General features: G+C 36.6%; 1 non-coding gene across 1 annotated transcript; it reads left to right on the top strand.

Annotated features, from left to right (window-relative positions):
• Positions 1–11,333: 11,333 nt before the first annotated feature.
• LOC121231691 (small nucleolar RNA R71) lies at positions 11,334–11,440 on the top strand. The gene has a single exon (XR_005929747.1). It is a non-coding gene; the product is annotated as a small nucleolar RNA R71 (small nucleolar RNA).
• Positions 11,441–12,843: the final 1,403 nt, after the last annotated feature.

Below are 12,843 nucleotides of genomic sequence, written 5' to 3'. Positions count from 1 at the left end.
TAGGTTACAACAAGATTAAAACTGTTAGTAGTAAACTGTTTCAACGCTAGAGAGATAGAAGATACCTGAGCGGAGACTGAAGTAAGGGCATCAACTTCATACACTCTGGCTACTTGTCTTCCTAAAGTTGCTCGATTTGTCGACCACTGGTAATTATTCCATGCTATTCTCTCGATGATCTTGTAAGCCTCATTATAAGTGATACGTGATATTCGTGACATGTTTTAAATATTTATAATGAATCGTTCTTGAAACTAACTATTATCACGATGAAGGTAAGTGTACCTATCGAACAGTAGTATAGCTTTAGTAAGACCGCATTATTGAACCCAAAGGAACTAAAAGTACTAGTATCAACTTTCTTTTTATTATCTAGCCTAAAAAAATAAAAGGGTTTTGTTTATCTAACTAATTAATTAAACTAAGAAATCACAGAAAAGAAATTTGGGGAAAATACTTTTTGGAAAACTTGATTGATTGAGACAATACCTAAGGAAAAATCCACCTAGACTTCACTTGTTATTTGACTCTGAATCGGACAATTTATTCATCCAACTTGTTCCGTAGAGATCCCTAAGTTATATTATTATCTCTCTCGAGACTAACAATGTCTAACTCTAGATTGAATAATTGAAATCTCTTTCTAATTAACACCCTAAGGTTGCATTAACTCAATCTATGGATCCCTTTATTAGGTTTCACCCTAATCCGGCAAAATCTTGTCACCCTATCTCTAGGCGCGCAACCAACTCCACTTAATTATGAAAAATTTACTCTTAGAAAGGGTCTATTCCTCCTCTGAATAAGAGCTTTAACTTGAATGAATATCCTAGAATATCAAAACAAGAATTAAGAACACATAATTAAGAACAAGTCAAATATTTATTATACAATTCAGATAATAATAACAAGGTCTGTCTTAGGTTTCATTCCCCTTAGGTATTTATGGGTTTTAGTTCATACTAATGAAAGAAAACATCACAAAAGAATAAAAATAACAAAACATAAGAAAACCCAAAACTCCTGAGGGAATTTGAAGGGAGATCTTCAATGTTGATGGTGAATCCAGCTTTTGAGATGGATCGATCGGCTTTCCTTGAGCAATTCCTTGCTTCCTCCTCTGCATCCCCCTTTCTAAGTGCCTCCTCATGTGACAGCCCTAAATTGACCCTAGTCGGAAAGTGGTTTCGGGACCACAAAACTGAGTTATAAAAATAAAGAACCGTTATTTTCTATGTTTATTGTGCATGAACATGCATGTGTGAAAATTTCAATCTTTAATTTATTCATTTGAATGTGAATCTTTTTAATAGGACTTATGTGAGACAAATGTGAAATGGGATAGGTAATCCTAGAAGTGGTTCAATAATGCATGTAATCAAAAGGGTGGACTTGCATGTCAATTTCCCCACTTTGATAGTAGTGGCCGGCCATGACAATGAGGATAAGCAATATGTGATGGGTAATAATAATAAAATAATGTATTAATGGCATAATTTATGAAAAAAAAAGAAAAAAAGGGTGTTAAACTAATTAAGTGAATAAAACAAAGAAAGGAAATAAGTGTTCATCTTTTAACATCTTTGGCCGAAAATTCTAAGAAGAAAGGGGAAGGGGAAACAAACATTCGGCCACTCCTTCTAGTCTTGAATAAGGTATGTAATTCATGGTAGCTTTTGAAATTGTTGAATGTATTAAGCTAGTTACTAAGTCCCTTAGTTAGCCCATGTCCAAATTTTGAATCTTGTTGGTAACATGAGTAATCGGTTAAGAGAAAATGTTCAAGAAATGGTTGTTGTTCATGTTATTTGGATGAAAAAAATGGTAGTTAGGTGAAGTAGAGTCTAACAAATGAGCACATATGTGCATTAGTTGCTAAATGGAGAAAAATCGGCTAACAAGTTGTGTACTAAGGCCGAAAATGATTTTGGATATTATTGGGTAATGCATGTGTTTTGAATTGATGGAGTGGAGAGGATGCTTTAATTGTGTTATGAACAATTATATGTTAAATTAAGGTTTGCTAAGCTAGCTATTAAGGTGAAATGCAAATGTTAGTATTTGATTGCTAGTGTATATATGTGTATTAGCCAAGTTTTAAACTTGAATAATGGTTTGAGCACCATGTGTTGTATTGAGATTGTTTAAGTGAATTTATAGATATTTATATGATGAATTCGATTGTTGATATACATGCTTAAATAAAATGTATACAAAGAATGTGTGAGAGAGTGATTTGGTAATAATCTGCTCGGGGACAGCAGCAGTAAGGTGATTTTGGAAAATCGCCATAATTTGTAAGAGTTGAGTTAGAAGCTGAATAAATTATGTCATTAAAGCTTGAAGAGTCTAGTTTCTTACAAAAGAAACTATAAAAACAAAAGAGTTACCGATCTTGAGATATTTTAAGTATTGTGGGGCTGAGTCAAAATAACTACTAGATTCCCTGTTCTGTGTATATAAAATCTGTATAAATTGTACAAAAATGGCTCTAAGATAAAATTTATATGCTTAGACTCCTTAATGAGTCTAGTTTCAAATGAAATAAACAAGAACATATTTTGAATTCTGTACAATGAGAAATTTGATTCGTAGTGAAGAGTAGTTAGTTTAGTCAAACAGTGAAACAAGGTGAACTTTAAGAAAAATCTGGTATTGTTGGGCTAAACTAAAAATTTTGAAAATTTTATGGATAATAGATAAATGAGTCTTCTGTCAAGAAAAATTTACGGAAATTGATTTGGAGTTTCGTAGCTCCAGTTATAAAAACTTTAGTGACTGTTGCTCAGGAAGTCAGCTTATAGGGAAATTGTAAATATATTGTAAACATTAATGAAAATTTGCTAATGAATTATTTATTGATTTTTTATAAAGCTTACTATAATCTATATGTGTGAAATTCGAATCCATATGTATTATATTCTGAAAGAAATACTTGAATAGTCGATTAATGACTAGTTAAAATTTGTTGAACTTAAGCTTAAGAGCATAGGGGGGCAATTTCAGATAAGGGAAAAGAGAAAGTAACCGAGTAGCCACTCCGCAACTGTACCAAATATCCGAGGTAAGTCTTCGAGTAATGAAACTTAGTTTATGATTTGATTAAGTCATGACATATAAGCATAACAAATAAACGGTGATATAATGATTCTACTTGAATTATATATTGAGGTGATTAGTTTATACCTATGACGGGTAACCGAATGTGCATAGAGATCATGTTATAAAGCCAATCAAAATCATGCTCTTTGTATGTGGCTATTGAGCCGAAATTGGTAAGGTTTGATAAGTGTCTTGTGTTTGAGCTTTAGTAATGAAGATGAAATATGGATGTGTCATGATTTATTGATATATGTGCATGATTATTCGAATGATATCCGGGCTAAGTCCCGAAGGCATTTGTTCTAGTGACTATATCCGGGCTAAGTCCCGAAGGCATTTGTGCTATTGACTATATCCGGGCTAAGTCCCGAAGGCATTTGTGCTAGTGACTATATCCGGGCTAAGTCCCGAAGGCATTTGTGCGAGTTGCTATATCCGGCTAAATCCCGAAGGTACTTGGGTTTGGAAATGAGCGATCTTGCTGTAATAATTTCAATTAATACGCTCATAAAATCCAAACGATAAGGTATGTTTCGTATATGCATCGGAAAAGTTAATTCCTTTTTAGATAGTATGCGCTCTATTGATTAACAACTTCCGGCCTTTAGTTAGGTTTGATCCCCTGTGTATGAATATACTGGTTGACGTGTGAAGTAAGTGTGATTTTGGGAATATGCGTATATGCAACTATTCATTTAGTCATATGAACGCTGTACTTTAGTCGTAAGTAATTTCATTACTTGAACTTACTAAGCATTAAAATGCTTACTCTGTTACTTTGATTCTCTGTTTTATAGATTTTGTTCGTCAGCTATCGGACTCGGGAGTGTCAAAGTCGAAGTCATCCACACTATCTAAGCCACTTTTTGGTACTCTTTTAGTTCAATTTTGAAAATGGCATGTATAGGGCTGACCCTTGTTGTTAATTAAGTACCCTTTGGTAATGTGTATTCGTATAGCCATGCGAAAATGGCTTGTATATTTCGAAGTATAACATTATGGTCTTGTGATATGGTTATTAAGTGGTATGGAAATGTTTGGTAATGACTAGCCATTGGAATGGCCAATCATGGTCCTATTGGTGCTACGTACGTCATGGCTAATCGGGATTACCCTTGATAATAATGTATGTCAATTTGCTATTTGATTCATGGAAAATTATGAAATAGGTAAAATTTACCTTAAAATAGATGCTGTCAGCAGCAGTGATGTAAGTTGGAAAAATCACTAAAAATAGTAGGAATGGAATTAAATAGTTAATAAATTATGTAATCGAATCTTGATGAGTCTATTTTCATATGAAAGAAACGAAACGACCATATGAGCCGTATTTTATGAGATGTTTAAGTTTTCGTGAAACAGGTCTAGAGCGTTTTCTGGATCCCCTGTTTTGATTTTGAAAATTTACCATAAATTAACCAGAGACAATTAGAAGTCATGCTTTATATGTATAGATTCATTTTTGAGTCTAGTTTCATTATAAGCAAACGGAATAAGTATTGAAGCTCTGTACAGGGAGATATCTAAGTCGTAATGCACGAAGGGCAGAGTAGTCGAACCCTGAAACAGGGGAGACTTTAACTAATAATTTTACTAATTGGCTCGACCAAAAAATTCTAGAAAAAAATTTTTAGATGGAAATATGAGTTTAGTTTCAGGAAAAATTTACGGAATCGGTTTTCGAGTTTTGGAACTCGAGATATGATTTTTAAAGTAACTGTGATGCAGTTAGCCAGCTTGTCTGGAAATTTTAAAATGAACTGTGTAAGTAAATGAATTAAGTCCGTTAACACCTCGTGTTCGACTCCGGAAACGGTCTCGGGTACGGGGCGTTACACCTCAGGTGTTTAAATAGGCTTTGGAATGCCTAAGAGCCCTCAAAATTGGCCTTTTCTGAATTGGACTAAACTTGGGCTCGGCAGGGACACGCCCGTGTGACACGCCCGTGTGACACGCCCGTGTACGAATACTTAAGGCCGTGGTCAAGGCTGTTAAATGGGCACGGGCGTGTGATCTACCCATGTAAATCATGCTTTGACCTTGCCAAAGGGACATGGCCGTGTGGTCTGCTCGTGTGAGGAAGTCCAGGCCGTGTTGATTTCGTACGTTGGCCAATTTTCTCTGCTTTTGGCCCGTTTCTCGTTCCTTTCACTCTCTTATGCTCACCTAAGTATAAAACATGAAATTAAGGCATTAGGAGCGTCGAATTCACCAATTTTAAGGAAAAATAATCCATAAAATGTGCTAAGCATGGGATAGAAATATGTATGAATTACGGTTTGTCAAATACCCCTACACTTAAGCATTTGCTTGTCCTCAAGCAAAATCCTCAACTCATAATCAAAATAAATTCTTCTTAACTTATAATTTCTATCAATAATATCTCAAAATAATCCATAGGTAATCATACATTGAAAATTCAACTGAAAGAACATCAAAGTTTCAAACATTCCAAGTTGGGCATTTTATCATGAAAACATAGGTGTCTCCACTTATTTAAGTAATTACCTTTGATTCAAAATATCACAGAGTTTCACAACCTCACTAAAGATTCACTCAAATCACTCGACGTGTTTTAGTACAATAAATGAAGCACTCAATAGTCAATAATGAAAAGTCATTACCATAGGCTTGCATGAAAATCAAATCTCCACCACTATAAATTGAGATGAAAAATCAATCAAAAGGTCTTTAGAGGGTTGTAATGTGGCTTTGGTTAGAGGGTGTGGTCATAAGCTGAAAGAAAGGGTTAGAATCGAGATTAAAATGAAAAATTGCCTAACTAGAAAATGACTAGTCATCAATTGCGTACAACAGAGCTTTTTCTCAGAATATGGAATTTAACTTCTTTAGCTCAGAAGATCACTACTACTAATATGTATACATATATATTTAAGAACAGGTCAAATTACAAAATAAAATAAAACATAGCTAAGCAACTATTCCAACACAAATCTCGACAAAAATAGGGATCAAATTAATTTAGGGGATTTCAACAATAATGAGTTATGGGTTAATATTGAGGGTAAATCAATGAATGGGTTGTTAGGCTCAAGGGAGTTCACTAAGGGTTAATTGTGAAGGTAGGCTTTTTATGGAGTGAGTGGGTTAAACCTAAGTGCCTTTATCATTTTGACATATCAAATCAAATGGTGTGGTCTTGACATGCATAATCAAGCAAGTTCTAGAATAACAATTCAATACTTACGCACTCATAATGAAAGTGAGCATGAAAGAAATAATAGATGCTCTAAAGGCTCAAGATCTCACAAAATTATGGCTTTTTTATGTTTAAACTTGTAAATTCCAACTCAAAATAATACCTAAAATTGGGGAAACAACCTAAAAGTTTTTAATTCTTCAACAATTAACTTATCATGCTTGATTCCCTAATGTCTTAAAGTTTAAACAATCAATGCATAAATGCCTATGTTTTAATTCAAGATATATCAATAAACATTATAGACTAATTGGAATTCATTCTAATAATGATATGAGAAGATCGCATGAGAATAAAAAAAAATTCAGGGATTTTTCTGATATAAAAGACCCCCCACACTTAAGATGTACATTGCCCTCAATGTAAAAAGGTAGATATATTGAAAAAGATAGATTTATAATCATATGATAGGGAGAGAAGTGAAACTTCCTGAATGATGAATAAATTCCTTGAATTGGAGTTTTGGAGAATAATCGGCATGAGAGTGGAGGAGAATACCCGGTGGTGTTAGAGGTTCATTAGTTTATAAGTCTTGCGCCAAAAGAATATTATATCTGGTGGTAGCTATGGTCGTGGTCGAGTAAAACATGGTAGTCATGGAGAACCTTTCCCGGTGGAGTTTTTAGTTCCTATGCGATGACGAGCTTGAGGAGCTCTTTATAACAGTGACAAAATTAGGAACTTTTTAGGAAGTATAAGAAAGCATAATTACTCGTAATGGAACAGCCGAAATTGATAATTGTAAAATAAAAATTATAAAATCTAATAGAAATAAGCTTAAATAAAAAATAAAAAGTAGTCTTAAAATAGAATAAAAATAAAAACATAAAATAATAAATAAAAATTTTTAAACATCTTCATCGCTAGGTGATTCGTGAGGTGGGGGTGGCGATGAGATGTGGAAGTATTGACAAATCTGCTGTAAAGTAGCATCAATGTTATCGAAGCACTGAAAACACTGTTGCTTGAATCGGGTAAGGCGCTCAGAGATGCCAGCGTATAAAGCCGCCGCATGAACTGGACGAGAGGGTGGTGGTGGCTGAGATGGTGGGTCCTCATGACGTGGAGGGACATCATCAGTAATGTCCTCAGGGTCTCCTTCCTTGGCTGATTGGGCGAGGCGATACTAAGGAGGGTGGGTTCCTCGGCACTTCTCGATCATCCTCATACTAAGCATTCTCGAGATGCCTGTAAGGGAGGATGATTGGGCTGCTGTGTTGAGGAGCCCGAAGTGCCGTGCCAGTCGAGTCACGTAGGGGCCAATGGAGATGACCCCCCTCCGATGTTACTCCGTTTGGTGGCGAATGGTGAGGGCAATAAAGTAGGCGAGGTCGAGTACATGCCTGTTCGCCATGCTCTATAGAAAGTAGGTGTCGTGAGTGTTGACGACGCTGGTACTCTCTCGATGTCTTGTCAAAGTGTGTGCCAAGATGGAGTGTAAGTACCTCAAGGAGGGGGAGAGAGCTGATGCCTTGGAGCGGCTCGGGTCATAGGTGGCTGAACCGGGGACCAAAGCATACCAGCATTTCGAGGGAGAGTAGTGGATGTGGTGACAGAGAGTGTCGAGGTCGTTCTCATCCATGAACTCCTCTGTGTACAGGCCCAAAGCTATATCGAACTCGGGCACACTCAACTGGTGGGCTAAACCGTTGAGACGAAACTAGACTATTCCAGGATCATCAAAGTTGGTCATGATGTCTTGAACATGGAATGTCGAGCAAAGTTCGAGTGTGAGCTTAAGGTACGTTGGCTCGATGATCGCAAAGAAGAGGTCCCATGGATCGGTTGTCTAGAGTGTTCGTACATCGTCAGCCAAGTGGACTTGTTCAAGTGCTGTCCAGTCAATGTAGTGGCCTACACTAAAAGGTTAGGCCCGTAAGATTTGGAATAGTTCCTCCTGATTGCCGGGTGAAAATTGGATGTATGGGTGGTGAATTTCCGCGGTAGGGCCCGAGGAAGACGCCCCTTTCCACTTTTTTGAAGAGGGAACGACAATTTTCTTGCCACGTGAGCTTGACATGGTATACCTGGAAGAAGAAAAAAGAATATAGCAAAACTAATTAACTCAAGAAGTAAACATGAATATAGTCAAACTAACCAGTCCAACCAACAATACTCAGCAGTTTAATCTAAATGATAGAAGTTTATATAGCAATTGACATAATAAAAGCATGATTATTTTCAACATAAAATGACTGAACTAGACTCTTATGGGAACACACGAAAAGAATGAATGTATCAGAAAGCATTGACTAAAGTGGCAAAGAATAAATGTATGAGCATGAATATGGTGAGAACTATGAGCATGAATATGGTGAGAACTATGAATATAAATAAAAAAATCTGCCAAATAAAACCATAAGAATCATAAAATTAGTAAAAGGGATGAAGAAAATAGAGAGAAAAAAGTAAATGCCGTGTGGACTTGCAGCGACTAGGGTTAGGGATTTTGGGTGAAGAAGATGATGAATAGTGAAGGGTATTTATAGATTTTGGGACACACGGCCAGGGGACACGTCCGTGTTCCCCAATTTTTGCCCGTGTGATTCGCGAATTTTGAATTTGGGCGCGTCTGAAATTTGGCCCACTGCCGTGTTCTTTGGTTGTATCGGTGCACACGGCCGTGCCTGTCTTCGTTCGCTTCTCCCACGCCCATGTATTTAGGCCCACGCCCGTGTTAATCTGACAGGTTCGACCACGAGTTCTAGACACGGGCGTGGCGAATGCCTGTGCTGTTTTCTCAGGTTCAACCATGGTTCTACGACATGGGCATGCTATTTTGGTAGATTCGCCCATGATCCTTACGCACGACCGTGGCGACTTATCGCATCCTGTGTTGGGGAAAATTTCGCCCTGTTTTCACATGGCCTAAGGCACACCCGTGTGCCTGGCCGTGTGTGCTTTAGAAAGCCTGCGTTTCATGAGTCGGTTAGTATGTTAGATGTTAAAACTAAAATTTAAAGGAATTAATATTGTTAGTGCTCGGGTTGCCTCCTGAGAAGTGCTTATTTATAGTCTAAGCTCGACTTACCTCTCTAGTGAATGGTTATGGTGGTTTGAGGAGTTTATACTCCTCATTCCTGCTATGAATCCTATCAAAATAAGCTTTTAGCTAGGTATTGTTTACCTTAAAGGTGTCGAATTTGGGATGACTTACCTCGACTGTATTAAAGGTGCCAAATTTAGGATGACTTACCTTGACTGTACCAAATGGGAAAATGCTAAGTACCGTAAGAGGAATTTTTTCATTCGGTTTGGCAGTGTCAATATGAGGATCTGTGGCATCTAATGAAACTTTATCTCCAACCTTAAGTTGATTTGGTGAGACATTGAGCTTGTTCTGGCATAGTTTTGGTTTATCGTGTTTTCTCGGTTTAAATGTCAGCCATTCATCTAACTCTTAGATTTGTAACCTTCATTCTTTACGGGTACATTCTTTATTGTGGATTGAACATGGCTCATGTGTGTCTTGTAAAATAGGTTGCACTGTATGATCAGTTTTAGTAGAACAATTTGTACAATCACCTTAAATTTTCGATGTGTTGTTCGGGTTGCGAGCTTGAAGGTTGATTGTCTCGTCTCTTACACGAAGTGTTAGTTCACCTGTGCCAATGCCAATAATTGTTCTAGTAGTTGCTAGAAAGGGCCTTCCCAAAATTAAAGGAACATTACTGTTCTCTTCTATGTCTTAAACAACAAAATCAACTGGGAATATAAATTTGTCAATTTTAACGAGTACATCTTCAATGATACCCCTAAGAAATCTGACAGTTTTATCTGCTAATGGAATGCTCATCCTAGTTTGTTTGGGTTTCCCTAGACCTAGTTGCTTAAACAATTTGTAAGGCATAACATTGATACTAGCCCCTAGATCAGCCAACACATTATTAAAATCTAAACTACCAATTAAATAAGGAATCGTAAAATACCCTAGATCTTTTAGTTTGTTGGGTAGTTTATTCTGAAGACTGGCTGAGCAAACCACGTTTAGCTCCACATGTGACCATTCATCTAACTTTCGTTTATTTGCTAGAAGCTCCCTTAAAAATTTGACTGCGTTCGGCATCTATGAAAGTGCTTCAATAAACGGTAGGTTAATATGTAGTTTCTTTAAAAGTTTAAGGAATTTACCAAATTGTTTATTTTGGTTTCTTTATAAGGCATCTATGAAACTTGCCAATTTTTGTTTATTTTGGCCTACCTCATTCTTACCTTCACTTACCACCGGTTCTGGCCTTAGTTTTGCCCTTAACCCTTCCTCATCTTGAATGGCAATTACATTGAGTTGCTTCCTTGGGTTAGATTCAGTGTTGCTTGGTAGACTACCTTGTGGTCGTTCAAAAATCAACTTGGCAAGCTATCCAATCTGAGTTTTGAGCCTCTGGATTGATACTTGTTGATTTTTGAGTGTCGTCTCGGTATTCTAAAAATGAGTCTTTGACGCCAAGATGAATTTGGTTAGCATCTCCTCAAGGTTTGACTTTTTCTCCTGCTGGTATGGTGGTTGCTAAAAGCCTGGAGGGGGTGGTGGTTTCTGATTTCCTTGGCCTCCCCATGAAAATTTGGGTGATTCCTCCAACCTGCATTGTAAGTATTGCTATAAGGCTTGTTTTGAGATTGAAGATTATTACCCATGCAATTTAACTGATCGTTCTCCATGTGGTGGCCATAAGGTGGGTATTCTGAACTGCTCGATCCACCTCCATTTGCTTCGCACTGCATTACTGGGTGAACCTGTGAAGAACTAATAAAACCATCAATTTCCTTATTCAAGATTTCTACCTGATTAGAGAGCATGGTGACTGAATTGACGTTATAAACACTGGTTGTTTTCGTTGGCTTTGTCCTCATGACTTACCACTAATAGTTATTGAGTGACATCTCCTCTATAAATTCATAGGCATCTTCAGGTTTTTTATTATTGATGGTTCCGCCAGTAGCTGCATCAACCATTTGTCGAGTCGAAGGCTTCAGGCCATTATGAAAAGTTTGAACCTGTAGCTAGAGTGGTAACCCATGGTGAGGACATCTTTGCGAAAGGTCCTTGTATCTCTTCCATGCATCGTAGAGTGTCTATAAATCCATCTGCACAAAATAAGAGATATCATTACACAGTTTAGCCATTTTAGCTGGTGAAAAATATTTTAATAAAAACTTTTCGATCATTTGTTCTGAAGTAGTGATTGACCCCTATGGTAACAAATTCAACCATTGTTTAGCCTTATTCCTTAACGAAAAGGGAAACAACCGAAGGTCGATGGCGCCATCAGAAACGCCATTAATTTTAAAGGTATCGCAAAATTCTAGGAAATTTGCCAAGTGAGCGTTGGGATCCTCGTCCTGTAAATCATCAAACTAAACAAACTGTTGTATCATTTGAATTGTGTTAGGTTTCAGTTCAAACTTATTTGCAGCAATAGCAGGTCTAACTATACTTGCCTCAGTTCCTGTTAAGTTAGGTTTACCATAATCATACATAGTGCGTGGAGCAGGATTCTAATTTACTAGATTAACAGTAATCGCAGGAGGTATTAGGTTTTCCTGATTTTCAGCCATCTCTTTGGTTGTGGTTTGAATATCGTCCTCTTCCTCGTTCTCTGTGTATCTTAAGCTTCGCATTGTTTCTCTTTGATTTCTGCGAACTGTGCGATTGATCTCACTATCAAAAAGTAATGGTCCTGATGGGTTTCTTCTAGTCATAAACTTAAGAACCTGCCAGAAAAAGGGAAAAAGAAGAATTAGTAATAAAAATTAGAATAAAATTTAAATTGCAGTAAAAATAAATGGCTAAAGTAATAAAAATTGAGTGTTCCTAATATCTTAGTTCCCCGGCAATGGCGCCAAAAACTTGATACGTGATATTCGTGACAGGTTTTAAATATTTATAATGAATTGTTCTTGAAACTAACTATTATCACGATGAAGGCAAGTGTACCTATCGAACAGTAGTATAGCTTTAGCAAGATCAGATTATCAAACCCAAAGGAACTAAAAGTACTAGTATCAACTTTCTTTTTATTATCTAGCCTAAAAAAATAAAAAGGTTTTTGTTTATCTAATTAATTAATTAAACTAAGAAATCACAGAACAAGAAATTTGGGGAAAATACTTTTTGAAAAACTTAATTGATTGAGAAAAAACCTAAGGAAAAATCCACCTAGACTTCACTTGTTATTTGACTCTGAATCAGACGATTTATTCATCCAACTTGTTCCGTAGAGATCCCTAAGTTATATTATTATCTCTCTCGAGACTAACAACATTTAACCCTAGATTGAATAATTGAAATCTCTTTCTAATTAACGTCCTAGGGTTGCATTAACTCGAGCTATGGATCCCTTTATTAGGTTTCACCCTAATCCGACAAAATTTTGTCACCCTATCTCTAGGCGCAACCAACTCTGCTTAATTATGACAAATTTACTCTTAGACAGGGTCTATTCCTCCTCTGAATAAGAGCTTTAACTTGAATCAATATCCTGGAATATCAAAACAAGAATTAAGAACACATAATTAAGAAC

Source organism: Gossypium hirsutum, chromosome A06 (assembly GCF_007990345.1).
Source record: "Gossypium hirsutum isolate 1008001.06 chromosome A06, Gossypium_hirsutum_v2.1, whole genome shotgun sequence".
Classification (NCBI taxonomy): Eukaryota; Viridiplantae; Streptophyta; class Magnoliopsida; order Malvales; family Malvaceae; genus Gossypium; species Gossypium hirsutum.
Note: the sequence above shows the minus strand (reverse complement) of the source record. Positions and strands in the feature narration are given on the sequence as shown.